The sequence below is a fragment of the Podarcis gaigeae genome, assembly GCF_964106915.1.
Source record: "Podarcis gaigeae genome assembly, chromosome: 2".
Classification (NCBI taxonomy): domain Eukaryota; kingdom Metazoa; phylum Chordata; class Lepidosauria; order Squamata; family Lacertidae; genus Podarcis; species Podarcis gaigeae.
Genome location: NC_139679.1, coordinates 13098238 through 13112366, shown reverse-complemented (window position 1 = coordinate 13112366; position 14129 = coordinate 13098238).

Here is a 14129-nt window from a genome sequence, read left to right as displayed (position 1 = left end):
ATCTTAAATCGAGGCTCATACAACCAAAAGTAATATTTAGAATATAAGGGACCCTATTACGTTTGTTTAAAAAAGGGCTATCTATGGTATTTAACTGTTGCAGACGCAATAGGGATAATGCTTCTGTAAAACATATGTTTCTTCATTGTCCTATATTGAGAATTGTTTTGAAACCATCAACAGAACCAGGGCCATCTTAAGCATATCCGGCGCTGTGGTGCAAAGATCCCTCCAGCGCCACCCCCCTTTCCCAGAGTTGTCGACCTTTTTTTAGGGCTGGAGGAGGTGGCCAGCTGGCCACTTCGTGCCACGGTGGCCATGGCAGAGCGAGCGTCGGCTCAGTTTTTTCCCTTTTAGCCTTCTGGCACCCCGCAGAATTCGGCTTCTGCAGGCTAAAAGAGAAAAAACCAAGCCGATGCTTGGCAGGAGTGGCGGATTCAGCACACTTGTTCGGTGTTCCCTGGACTCTCACCTGGCGCCCTCCAGAACATGGCGCCCTGGCGCCCCGCACCACTAGCCTCTATGGGTAAGACGGGCCTGAACAGAACAGTACGGGACAACCTTACAGTTACAGAGCAAAATATCCTCTTGAATTATATACCCAGCACATGGAACCTTACGAAAGGACAATATAAATGGACTCTCCATTTATATCTACCACAGCAAAAAGACTGATACTTATGAACTGGAAAAATAAAAACGTGGTTCCTTTCTATGATTGGATTGAAGATTTATATAAACTCACAACATATGAACAACTTGCATATAAAGGCAGACTTGCCATGGACAAATTCAATGATATTTGGAATCCATTCTTACAAATACTGTAATAGGTTAAAACCTGGTGAAGTACAATAACAACCTTGTAAAATAAGCAGTTTTGGGGTCCCCCCTTTATTTTCCCTTCTACACAGGTTCTGTTTCTGTTTCTCTTTTTTATTTACGTCTCACCATGTTTAGTGCACATATAATTATGTACTTTTTGAACTTTAATTAAGATGGGTTAAAAAAAAGAGGAAAAGATTTGCAACGCAGACTAAGGATAACCAGGATCTCCTATCATTCTGCGAGCAGCACACCTATCAACATCCTCCGACACGATTGGCCTACAGTATAACAATCCCAACGAGGACTGGCAGCTCAGGGCATAAAATGCCACTGACCTGGAATGGCTGTTTGACTGGATTATAAACCAGTTTGGACCGTCAACTGGCAGGAGCCCTATTTAATGTTTAATGGGTCGCTGCCAGGGAAGCGACTCCCTTAGCACAAGCAGGGGTGCTGCCCCACTAGTTTCTGCCCTCAAGTCAGTCTGCACCTGCCTGCCTTTTTCCTTGTAACCAGTCACGGGGTGGTGTAACTCTGCCTGCCATTGGCTCTGGTTTCACCACCTGTGCGTCTGCCTGCCTCCTGCCCTACCAGTCTTGACGGGCACCAACCAGTGCCAGATTTACATATAATCTAAACAAGCTATAGCTTAGGGCCTCATTCTTGACTATATGGAACTGGCAGAAATGACTGGCAGAATCCGAGACCAGGGAGAAGAGTCGGTGGAAGAAGATTGGAAGAAATTTAAAGACTACTTACATAAATACTGCAAAATTAATGAATGTTAGAATGATGTCGGAATGAAGTTAAGTGGTTTTAGCAGCAATGTCATAAAGGAGTATGTAAAAATGGGTTGTTATTAGGTGAGAATGCAAAGTTTTAATACATCAAGGTAAAGGATTAAGATAAAAACAAGGAGGGAAAGGATTTGCTGAATTAACTAACTGAACTGGAATACAAAAAAAAAGGAGGTGTGAGGAGGTCAGGGAAACAAGCAAATGAAAGACAAGACATGAAAAGATTGATTTGTTTTTAACTGTTTTTTATTTTTCTGTACTTTGTATTTTTCCTTTCCCCCCCTTCTTTTTCTTATTTTGTAACCTTTTTTGAAACTTTAATAAATATCTTTTAGGGCCTCACTCTCTTGGGGCCCCCCCAAAAAAATTATAGGGAAGAAAAACAACTGGATGCACATTTTCAAAATACTGTATGTGCAATGTCTCTCTCTCTCTCTCTCTCTCTCTCTCTCTCTCTCTCTCCCCCCTTCAAATCACATTTTTTACAAATCAGTTTCATTTGTTGAGACATTGGGAAGAAAAGTGGGGAAAGAGGTGGAGGGGGGAAAGGTGAGTGGGGGTGGGGTCAGGTGGCAATGTTTAGATTTGGGTTAAAGAGTAGGGGGTAGGTTGTAGAGAGTTTCCTATATGTGGTCATATAGGTGTTTGTTTGGGATATTTTGGGCCATCTGGCATTTAGCTGGTTGGTCCTAGGTCTCAGCTGGCGTGGAGGGCCATGTTCAGGGACAAGCCGTCCCGTCTGTCGTTTGTAATAGGGGTGGTCAGTGAGACGGTGTAATGCATCTTTGTGCCGCCAATGTTGGGTATAGGGTTCATAAGCAATGTTGCCAATGTTATTAGCAACATCATTGGTGTGTTGGGGTGGGGATGTGGGTGTTGGTACGCTCTGGTGCCACCACCGTGCTGGTTGGGTGTCAAATTCTCTTGATCTCTGAACGCATAACCCAGAGGGTTTCAACCTTTTTGGGTCCATGGCTCCCTTGACCAACTACATTCTTTCTGCGGCACCCCTGTGGAGCTCAGGAGCCCAGTTGTGTCACCCCTTGCCTGCAGAGCTAACAGCCCCTCACCCTTTTTTTAAACACCCTCCCTTGTGGAGTGTTCCTTCATCCTCCTCTATTCTCCCCTCTTTTTGGGAGTCCTCTGGGCAGCTGCAGCTGCCGCCCCTGGTCTCTGAGCTGCCCCCCCAAAGAGATGCCTCCTCCCACTGCCCCACAGGGGCCTCGGAAGCGCCCCCTGGCCAGCCCCAGAGGCACCATTCGCCTGGGAAGATTGTAGCCAGGACTGCCGCAACACACAGCTGTGTGAGACAGTGGCGTAGCGCGGGGGGTGCAGGGAGGGCCGGCCGCACCGGGCGCAACATCTGGTGGTTAGGGTTAGGGGGTGTAAATCCACGGGTTAGGGGGCGCAAATTACTTGCCTTGCCCCGGGTGCTGACAACCCACGCTACGCCACTGGTGTGAGAGGAAGAGATGTGAGAGGGCATCAGAGGAGGGAGGGAAGGAAAGGGGGACAGAGGCCAGTGTAGCCCGCGGCACCTCTGACCATCATTCAGGGCACTCCAGGGTGCAACAGCACACTGGTTGAAAACCACTGGCGTAACCCATCCAGGTTATAGTCCGATTGCGAACCAAACTGGCTTCCGTTGCTTAATTTTCCAATAGGGCTGAAGTCTGCCCCTTCTTCTTCTGCCCTAACCTGATCACCAAACAACAATCATAAAGAAGAAGAGGAGTTTGGATTTGATATCCCGCTTTATCACTACCCGAAGGAGTCTCTTTTTTAAAAAAAAGTGTTTATTAATTTTCCAATAAAAACATCTAATTAACATCAAATCCAATTAAAAAACAAAAAAACCAATTGTCTTCCAAATTGTGATAAATTTGGTTTTGGCTTCCCACGGTCTGAATTTCAAAGCGCTTTCAACATCCTAGTCCTGCCTCTCATCATCATCAATGTTTTTCATAATTCCATGTCCGATTCTTTCCTCCACGTTTTGACTGTGGTTCTGCGATCCTCAATCATGTCAGAAAACAGATATTTCCCACCCCCATGGAGTGCAGATTTGTCCGTGTATTGTACTCTCTCAGCTGTTTGTGTTTTTTCATCGCACCGCTTCTTTAATTGCATCCAGTTCCAGAGTTCTGTCCAGCTCTTTGAAAGTTGTTATTTTGGCAGCTACCAAATCGTTAATCTTTCCCGTTTAGATGTTATCAAAGAAACAGGGAGAAACTTCCTTCTGCAACTCCTTTTTGATTTATTCTTAAGCAGACTGTTTGCAATGTAGCCATATTTCAGACAGTTAGCAATTAGCCTTTGGAATCCGAAGGAGTCTCAAACTGGCTAATATTCTCCTTTCCCTTCTTCCCCCACAACAAACACTCTGTGAGGTGAGTGGGCCTGAGAGACTTCAAAAAAGTGTGACTGGCCCAAGGTCACCCAGCAGCTGCATGTGGAGGAGCGGGGAAGTGAACCCGGTTCACCAGATTACGAGACTACCGCTCTTAACCACTACACCACACTGGCTCTCCTCAGTTACACTTCTGAAAGTGTGCTTTGTGAAATGTTTTGGGGTACAAGGAGTGTCTTTCTAGTATGGGGAAGATGGCAAAGTGATTTAACTGGGCGGGGGGGGGGGGGGAGGAAAAGACATGAAAAGATGGTCAAGCAAGGGTTAACAATTCATTTTTTTAAAAAATTAATTCTTGGCCATATACAGTGGTACCTCAGGTTACATACGCTTCAGGTTACAGACTCCGCTAACCCAGAAATAGTACAGTGGTACCTCAGGTTAAGAACTTAATTCGTTCAGGAGGTCCATTCTTAACCTGAAACTGTTTTTAACCTGAAGCACCACTTTAGCTAATGGGGCCTCCTGCTGCCGCCACGTGATTTCTGTTCTCATCCTGAAGCAAAGTTCTTAACCCGAGGTACTATTTCTAGGTTAGCGGAGTCTGTAACCTGAAGCGTATGTAACCTGAAGTGTATGTAACCCAAGGTACCACTGTACCTCGGGTTAAGAACTTTGCTTCAGGATGAGAACAGAAATCGTGCGGCGGCAGTGGGAGGCCCCATTAGCTAAAGTGGTGCTTCAGGTTAAGAACAGTTTCAGGTTAAGAACAGACCTCCAGAATGAATTAAGTTCTTACCCCGAGGTACCACTATATAAGAGTGCAAATCAGCAGTGCTTTATTTTCAGAGGGCTTGTTGTGGAAGAGTACAGAATGTTTGGACACCTTTGGACTTTGTGTTGGAACATGAGATCCTGGTAGTTACGCAATGCCTTTTCCTTTGTTATATTAATTAGTCTCGCCTTTTATTCTTCCAGAGACCCACCCACTTTTATATCTTCCCCCCCAGAGGCACACCTAGGGTTCCTTGTGCAAGGAGCTGCATCGGCGCCCGCTCCCTTCCAGACAAAAAGCACTTTACTGCACACTTTTGGGAGGTTAAGTGAGGAGGACAGGAAGCTTCTATTGAGTTTGATCTCGCTGCAACAGTGGCTTCTATACAGTCATACACTCCATAGTCTGATAGGTGATTTTTTCACCAGCACCTTAGGCCTGCGCCCTGGGGAGGGGCTGGTTTCCCCAACCTCTGGGTTTTGTTGTTGTTGTTTAGTCATTTAGTAGTGTCCAACTTCATGACCCCCTGGACCAGAGCACTCCAGGCACTCCTGTCTTCCACTGCCTCCCGCAGTTTGGTCAGGCTCATGTTTGTAGCTTCAAGAACGCTGTCCAACCATCTCGTCCTCTGTCGTCCCCTTCTCCTTGTGCCCTCCATCTTTCCCAACATCAGGGTCTTTTCCAGGGAGTCTTCTCTTCTCATGAGGTGGCCAAAGTATTGGAGCCTCAGCTTCACGATCTGTCCTTCCAGTGAGCACTCAGGGCTGATTTCCTTCAGAAAGGATCGGTTTGATCTTCTTGAAGTCCATGGGACTCTCAAGAGTCTCCTCCAGCACCATAATTCAAAAGCATCAATTCTTCGACGATCAGCCTTCTTTATGGTCCAGCTCTCACTTCCATACATCACTACTGGGAAAACCATGGCTTTAACTATACGGACCTTTGTTGGCGAGGTGATGTCTCTGCTTTTTAAGATGCTGTCTAGGTTTGTCATTGCTTTTCTCCCAAGAAGCAGGCGTCTTTTAATTCTGTGGCTTCTGTCACCATCTGCAGTGATCATGGAGCCCAAGAAAGTAAAATCTCTCACTGCCTCCACATCTTCCCCTTCTATTTGCCAGGAGGTGATCTTTGTTTTTTTGATGTTGAGCTTCAAACCACATTTTGCACTCTCCTCTTTCACCCTCATTAAAAGGTTCTTTAATTCCTCCTCACTTTCTGCCATCAAGGTTGTGTCATCGGCATGGGTACACCTCTGCTTTTCCCTCTCTCCATCCATCTGCCTCCCCCCCCCCCCCATTTTCCTCTCTTCCAGCTGCTGTAGATTTGGCTGTGGCCTTGAATACTGGCCTCCTTGACAAAAGACTTTGGGAGTGAAAAGGAAAACAGGAAAGAACTGTGTGCGTCTGTGAGTACCTCTGCCGCTGTTCCACTGTCCTTTTGCATTGTTTTGACGGGGACTGGATAACACACTTAGCATGGGGAGATTACTGCACAAGCAATCCAAAAGCAATCAGAAAGAAGCCAGCCATCCCAGGTCCTAGAATCAAAATCAGTCTTCAGATTTTGAAGCTGCAATTTATTATTATAATTATAATTATTATAATTATAATTATTATAATTATAATTATTATTATTACAGTGGTACCTCGGGTTACATACGCTTCAGGTTACATACGCTTCAGGTTACAGACTCCGCTAACCCAGAAATAGTACCTCGGGTTAAGAACTTTGCTTCAGGATGAGAACAGAAATCGTGCTGCAGCGGCGTGGCAGCAGCGGGAGGCCCCATTAGCTAAAGTGGCGCTTCAGGTTAAGAACAGTTTCGGGTTAAGAACGGACCTCCGGAACAAATTAAGTACTTAACCCGAGGTACCACTGTATTATTATATGCAAAACTCTGGCCAGTTCGCAACTGATGAAAGCTGGCCATCTTTGGGGTGAAAGGAATTAGCGCTTTCCCCTCTTAAACTAAGGTGGTAAAAGCTTTTGCTTGCGATAGCAGCATGCCATGCTCTCTGGCTTAATCAGGAAACCCCCCAAAAGGAACATAGGAAGAGGTCTTATATAAAGTCGGACTGCAGACTTGGTATTGTTGACACTAACTTGCAGCAGAGGAACCTGCATTATTCTGAGTTAGACCAATGTCCCATTCAGCTACGCACAATACTGTCCACAACTACCAAGGGCTTCAGGCAGCGGTCTATAACCTACCCAGACCCCGAGATCATCTTCTGAGGCCCTTCTTTGTGTGCCTCCTCCTTGAGAGGTCCGGAGGGTGGCAACATGAGAACAGAGCCTTCTCTGCAGCAGCTCCCCATCTCCCCAGGGAAGTTCGCCTGGTGCCTTCATTATACACCTTTAGGCACCAAGCAAAAATGTTCCCTTTTTACCAGGCCTTTGGTTGACCTGATTGACATCCTATACCCTTTTAAAATGTGGCTCTTTTTTGGGGGGGTTGTTATTGGGTTATTGTTCTTTCTTTGATTTTATATATTGTGATCTTTCCTGCCAACCACCCTGAGACCTCCAGGTATAGTTAAAGTCAGGGGTCAGCAAACTTTTTCAGCAGGGGGCCGGTCCACTGTCCCTCAGAACTTGTGGGGAGCCAGAATATTTTTTTTGGGGGGGGGGAGAACGAATTCCTATGCCCCACAAATAACCCAGAGATGCATTTTAAATAAAAGCACACATTCTACTCATGTAAAAACACCAGGCAGGCCCCACAAATAACCCAGAGATGTACCGTATTTTTTGCTCCATAAGGCACACCTGACCAGAAGGCGCACCTAGTTTTTAGAGGGGGAAATCAAGAAAAAAAAAATTATTCTCCCCACCACCACCACCACCGAGCGAAGCCAGCTCCTGCAGGCTTTTCTACAAGGAGGGAGAAGGGACTGACTGGCCACGTGCGGAGCTTGTGTGTGGCTCTTGGGGGCTTTTCCTGCCTGCCTCCCTTCCTGCCTGCATTCGCTCCATACGACTCACACACATTTCCCCTAACTTCTTAGGAGGGAAAAAGTGTGTCTTACGGAGCAAAAAATACGGTATTTTAAATGAAAGGTCACATTCTAGTCATGTAAAAACACGCTGATTCCTGGACCATCCGCGGGCCGGATTTAGAAGGCGTTTGGGACGGATCCGGGCCCCGGGCCTTAGTTTGCCTACCCATGGTTAAAGTCATCCATATTGGTGGCCAAATTCTGTCATTTAACTATGTGCTTGGTTTGTGAAGAAACACCTCCTTTTCCTGCCTGTCCTGAATCTCCCAACATTCACCTTCAGAACATGTCCCCGAGCCCTAGAATGATGAAAAAGTAAAGTTTATCTCTATCCACTGCTCTGTACACCCAGTGCATAGTTTTAGACCAGCCTTTCTCAACCTTGGGTTCCTAGATTGTTGCTGGACTACAACTCCCATCATCCATAGGCGGCAGGGACAATAGTCGTGGATGATGGGATTGGTAGTCCAGCAACATCTGGGACCCCAAGGGGAAAGAGTAAAGACCTTGCTGAACAAACGTCCCCTGTTCTCCCCACAAGGGTGTGCGCTGTGTCAAGGGGTGGGGGGAAAGGACAACATCTCTTTCCACCTAGCGCAAACAATTAAATAGCTTGTGCCAGCCCCAGCAGCCAGAAACATGTTGCTCACAGCCAAATGCAATTTTCCATGCCATCTCCTGCATGACAAGAAAGGGAGTAATTAGCAGAGGACAGCTTTCTGTTCCACCTCCCCCCATCTAGATGAGGACTTCGGAAGCTGGCGCTCAAAAGGAAAAGCCCAGACGTTGTTTTTCCTCTTTTCTGTTCAGCTGCACTGGAGACAGAGCACTCTGACCTCTTCCCATTGATCGGCCTCATCATCTGGCTAATTAAAGGGGAGTGGAGGCAGGATAGCACCACGTGGCAAGGCTCTCCTGCAGTAATAGACCAGGCATTTCCCGGTGACAAAGCAGGCAAGGCTGGAGGTTGCTTTTCTTCTTCTTTTTTTGCTACCTGCCCTGGTGGTTAGCAGCTTCCCAAGCGAGCGGCTTCCCACGCAGGAAGAGGTTGTGTTTTTTCTTTTTTAAGATCTGCGCAAAGCATCCAATCCTTTTAGCAGAGAGAAGAAAAAAGACCTCTCTTTGAACCAATGCAAGCGTATGCATCTCCGTGGCTGGCTCTTGGGCGGGGGGGGGTGGCATATACACCAATGACGCCAGAGGCAAAGAACATCAGCGGCAGGGCGTTTGGCTGCATGCAGGTTCTACGTAGGGAGAAGGAAAAAGCGAATTCAACATTCTGCACCAACACGAACCAAATCTGCATCAACCAGACAATAGCGGCAGTGGTACGGGGGGAGCAACTAAATTAAAAGGACGAGGCAGCTAGAACCGCTACTGGCATGAGCCATGACTTTAGGAACTTGCGCCCGAGCTTGCTTTTCCCTCCCTCCTATTCCCCTTTTCCTCCTGCGTCATGGCTTTTTAGATTATAAAGCCAGAGGACAGGGTCGGCCTCAGCACTGATTTCCGTAAGCTTTTTTGGCTAAAGGGTGGTGTCAGTCCTGTAAATAACATGCTAGAAAGTCTGATTGCATGCATAGGAAGCTGCCTCCTGCCATGGCAGACTACAGTGGTGCCTCGGGTTAAGTACCATATTTTTCGCTCCATAAGGCGTACCTACTTTTTTGGGGGGGGGATTAAAGAAAAATATATATGCGGCGGCGCTTGGGGGCTTTTGTGGGAGGTGGGGGAAGTGAGAGAGCCTTGCAAAAGCTAGGGATAGCCACGTGAAGGCTACCCCAGAGCTGCTCGACCCAAAGAGCCTTTCTGCTGCTCCCCGACCTTCTCTTTGGGGAAAGCCACCGCCAGCCCCAAAGAGCAGGTCGGGGAGCAGCTGCTCCCAGAGCTTGTCGGGGCTGGCTGGGGAAGCCCGGGTCCCCCCCCCCCCCAGCCCCAGAGACCACACATTTGCTCCATAAGATGCAGACATTTCCCTTAGATTTTAAGAGGGGAAAAGTGTGTCTTATGGAGTGAAAAATATGGTACTTAATTCGTTCCGGAGGTCCGTTCTTAACCTGAAACTGTTCTTAACCTGAAGCACCACTTTAGCTAATGGGGCCTCCCGCTGCTGCCGCGTCGCCAGAGCACAATTTCTGTTCTCATCCTGAAGCAAAGTTCTTAACCCGAGGTACTATTTCTGGGTTAGTGGAGTCTGTAACCTGAAGCGTAGGTAACCCGAGGTACCACTCTATTTGTTTTTCAGGCTGGTGTATCTCAGGCTTTTACACCACTCGCAACCCAATCATTTTTTTAACTGAGAATGCCAGGGGTTGAATGTTCCACCTTTGCAATCCAAGCAAGCGCAGGTGTATTATTTATAGTTTACAGAAAGGATAAAAGATGTATGTGTGTAAAGGAGGCCAACGAAACTGCGAACGGAGAGGTTCAAGAACTTTCTTGCACTCCCACTGATTATACAAGAGCCCAGGATTATGCCAGTCAAGTTGATTTGCAACAGGTTCAAGAACAGAGAAACAGAAATGCTTCTTCACAGGCCACATAATAAACTTGTAGAACTGGTTATTGTTAAGAGGTGGTGGTGACCATTAATGTAGGGATGGTTCCGAAAAAGCAGTAGGGAGATTCATGAAAGATAAGGCTATGCACACTAATGGGCCATGGTATTTGTTGTTTAGTCGTGTCCGATTCTTTGTAACCCCCTGGACCAGAGCACGCCAGGCACTCCTGTCTTCCACTGCCTCCTGCAGTTTGGTCAAACTCATGCTGGTAGCTTTGAGAACACTGTCCAACCATCTCGTCCTCTGTCGTCCCCTTCTCCTTGTGCCCTCCATCTTTCCCAACATCAGGGTCTTTTCCAGGGAGTCTTCTCTTCTCACGAGGTGGCCAAAGTACTGGAGCCTCAGCTTCAGGATCTGTCCTTCCACTGAGCACTCAGGGCTGATTTCCTTCAGAATGGAGAGGTTTAGAGCCTCACTCACTCTCTTGCCCGAAAAAAATTAAAGAGGGGGGGAAAACTGGATGTACGTTTCCAAAATATCACTGGTTTGATAATTACAGTGGTACCTCTGGTTAGTACTTAATTCGCTCCGGTCCGTTCTTAACCTGAAACTGTTCTTAACCTGAAGCACCAGTTTAGCTAATGGGACCTCCTGCTGCCGCCGGAGCACGATTTCTGTTTTTATCCTGAAGCAAAGTTCTTAACCTGAAGCACTATTTCTGGGTTAGAGGAGTCTGTAACCTGAAGTGTATGTAACCCGAGGTGTTGTTGTTCAGTCGTGTCCGACTCTTCGTGACCCCCTGGACCAGAGCACGCCAGGCACCCCTGTCTTCCACTGCCTCCCGCAGTTTGGTCAAACTCATGCTGGTAGCTTCGAGAACACTGTCCAACCATCTCGTCCTCTTCTCCTTGCACCCTCCATCTTTCCCAACATCAGGGTCTTTTCCAGGGAGTCTACTCTTCTCTTGAGGTGGCCAAAGTCTTGGAGCCTCAGCTTCAGGATCTGTCCTTCCAGTGAGCACTCAGGGCTGAATTCCTTCAGAATGGATAGGTTTCATCTTCTTTCAGTCCATGGGACTCTCAAGAGTCTCCTCCAGCACCAGAATTCAAAAGCATCAATTCTTCGGCGATCAGCCTTCTTTATGGTCCAGCTCTCACTTCCATATTGGAACCAAATCCTGGGAACACTCCAATGGGAGAGGACTGTTGCCCCCAACCCCTGGTCTTCTGCGATCCAGAGGCATCCTTAAGTTCTGCACAAGCCTATTATTACAGGGGTGTTGGTTTGTGCTTCCTTCTTTTAGAGTGGTGCTTTTAGTGTTTGACTGGGTAGTTGCAACATTGCCTTTGCATATTCCTTGTTAGTAGCATTGAACTTCAGAGGAAACATGAGATACAGATGTTTTAAATCAGGCCTCCCCAACCTGGTGCTTTCCATCTGTTTTAAACCATTACTCCTGTCTGCCTCAGCCAGTGCTGTGCAGCTTGGAAAACTTAAGATATACAGAAACGAAACATCTGGAGGACACCACACTGGGGAAGGCTACTTAAATGAACAAAACCACTTTGCATAAATGGTCCCAACGTGCTTACGTTAGCTAGTTTTGCTTAATGTATTCTGCTTCTACTGCTCATGGGGAGGAATAAAGAAGAAAAGCATAGCCCTGAAAGCTCAGAGTACTGGAAATACTCTTAAACCTCTCCTTTGAGATTTCCACAAATATTAGCCACATGGGTTCAGGTCTGTCTTTTCAGGCTTAAGGGCTTTAGAGTCGCCGCGTAAAATATACTTAGAAGGCAGCTCCAATCCTACGCATATTTACTTTGAAGCAAGAGTACTTTTGTTTCAGTAAAAGGTAAAGGTAAAGGTACCCCTGCCCGTACGGGCCAGTCTTGACAGACTCTGGGGTTGTGCGCCCATCTCACTCAAGAGGCCAGGGGCCAGCGCTGTCCGGAGACACTTCTGGGTCACGTGGCCAGCGTGACATCGCTGCTCTGGCGAGCCAGAGCCGCACACGGAAACGCCGTTTACCTTCCCGCTGGTAAGCGGTCCCTATTTATCTACTTGCACCCGGAGGTGCTTTCGAACTGCTAGGTTGGCAGGCGCTGGGACCGAGCAGCGGGAACGTACCCCGCCGCGGGGATTCGAACCGCCGACCTTTCGATCGGCAAGTCCTAGGTGCTGAGGCTTTAACCCACAGCGCCACCTGCGTCCCTTTGTTTCAGTACTGATGCTTTAAAGCAGACTGTAAATTGCAAATGAGAAAACCTGCCCAGGGGTGTTCATAATTCCGTCTAGAAATAGCCCCGATAGAATCCAGCTATGCATGCCCCTATGCCGGCCTAAGCAAAGAACGACTTATGGCAGTGATGTCTCATTGCAGCCACAAGGGGGCAGTCTGAAACAGGCCCATTGCAAATGTACCTTAGGCCCAACCTGCTCAGGAGCAAGTTAAAGGGTAAAGGGACCCCTGACCATTAGTTCCAGTCGTGGCCGACTCTGGGGTTGCGGCGCTCATCTTGCTTTATTGGCTGAAGGGGCCGGGGTACAGCTTCCAGGTCCTGTGGCCAGCATGACTAAGCCGCTTCTGGCAAACCAGAGCAGCGCACGGAAATGCCATTTACCTTCCCGCCAGAGTGGTACCTATTTATCTACTTGCACTATGATGTGCTTTTGAACTGCTAGGTTGGCAGGAGCAGGGACGGAGCTCACCCCGTCGCGGGGATTCGAACCGCTGACCTTCTGATTGGCAAGTCCTAGGTTCTGTGGTTTAACCCACAGCGCCACCCACGTCCCATGAGCAAGTTACGATAAAGACCTCAAGCACACAAGCAATGGTTTTTTTGTTTTTAAAATGGGGACCAGAGGCAATCTGCAACCTGCGCTCTCACTTCCGCCAGCAGATTGAAATGGAGCAGTAAGATGGTGAAATTGCCAATAGAACGATTACATATCCCAAGGGCTTCATCTGAATTAATAACACATTACTTGCACACCACAGCAATCATGACTTCTATTCTTTCCAGTGCAACAAAGCTTATTAATAAATTTCAACATCTTTAAAGTGAGCTCCTGGCACTACCAAGATGCAGGGTTACCAGCCTTCAAGACAAGATGAATTGGCATCTGTCTTGTCTCAGTAGACAATAGAGTGCACCTTTGGGTGTGAAGCCAAGCTACAGGAAGGCTGATACAGGAGAGACATGTTTTGTTGCAGTTGGGGCAAGTTGAAGGCATCAACAAGAGGTTAAAAAGCTGCTTTGAAACAAGCACTAACCCCAGTTAGATCCTTTAGAATAATAAATAAATATATTCTCTTTAGCCTTCTTCCTTCTCTTTTCCTTCCTCTTTTAAAAAGCTGTATAAACCACTTCCTGGCTGGATCATTGGTGTAACTTAACTTGAGTGTTTTAGGTTTTTATTAAAAGAGGCAGCCAGGGAAAAGGGTGGAGCAAGGGCTGGAAGATAAATGGAAATTGCTGGGCAATGTGGTTCTCCATTCTTGCTACCTTTGGATGCTTAAACATTTGATAGTATCCTACTTGATTTTTCTGGAACGCAGTAGCTGCTCTGCAAAGTACAGCTCCTTTCCGATACGGTATCATTAGCTGGGGTTTAAGAATAAAAAATGTTATGGTGGGGAGGGAGGGCAAGACCAGATGGAAAAGTCTCAGTGCACACATACTACTGTAGCATAGAAACTGCAGCAAGCTTATGTACAGGGCTGTAGCGCACCATGTATTTTTAGAGGAACAGCCTTCCATTAACATTAAGGATAACACGAGATCCTACTTAAATTACGGCCAACTTACTCTGTCTTAAGAATGTAGGAGGCTTGTTACCACTGATCTTAGGTCTGAAAGTGTCTCTACACCACCA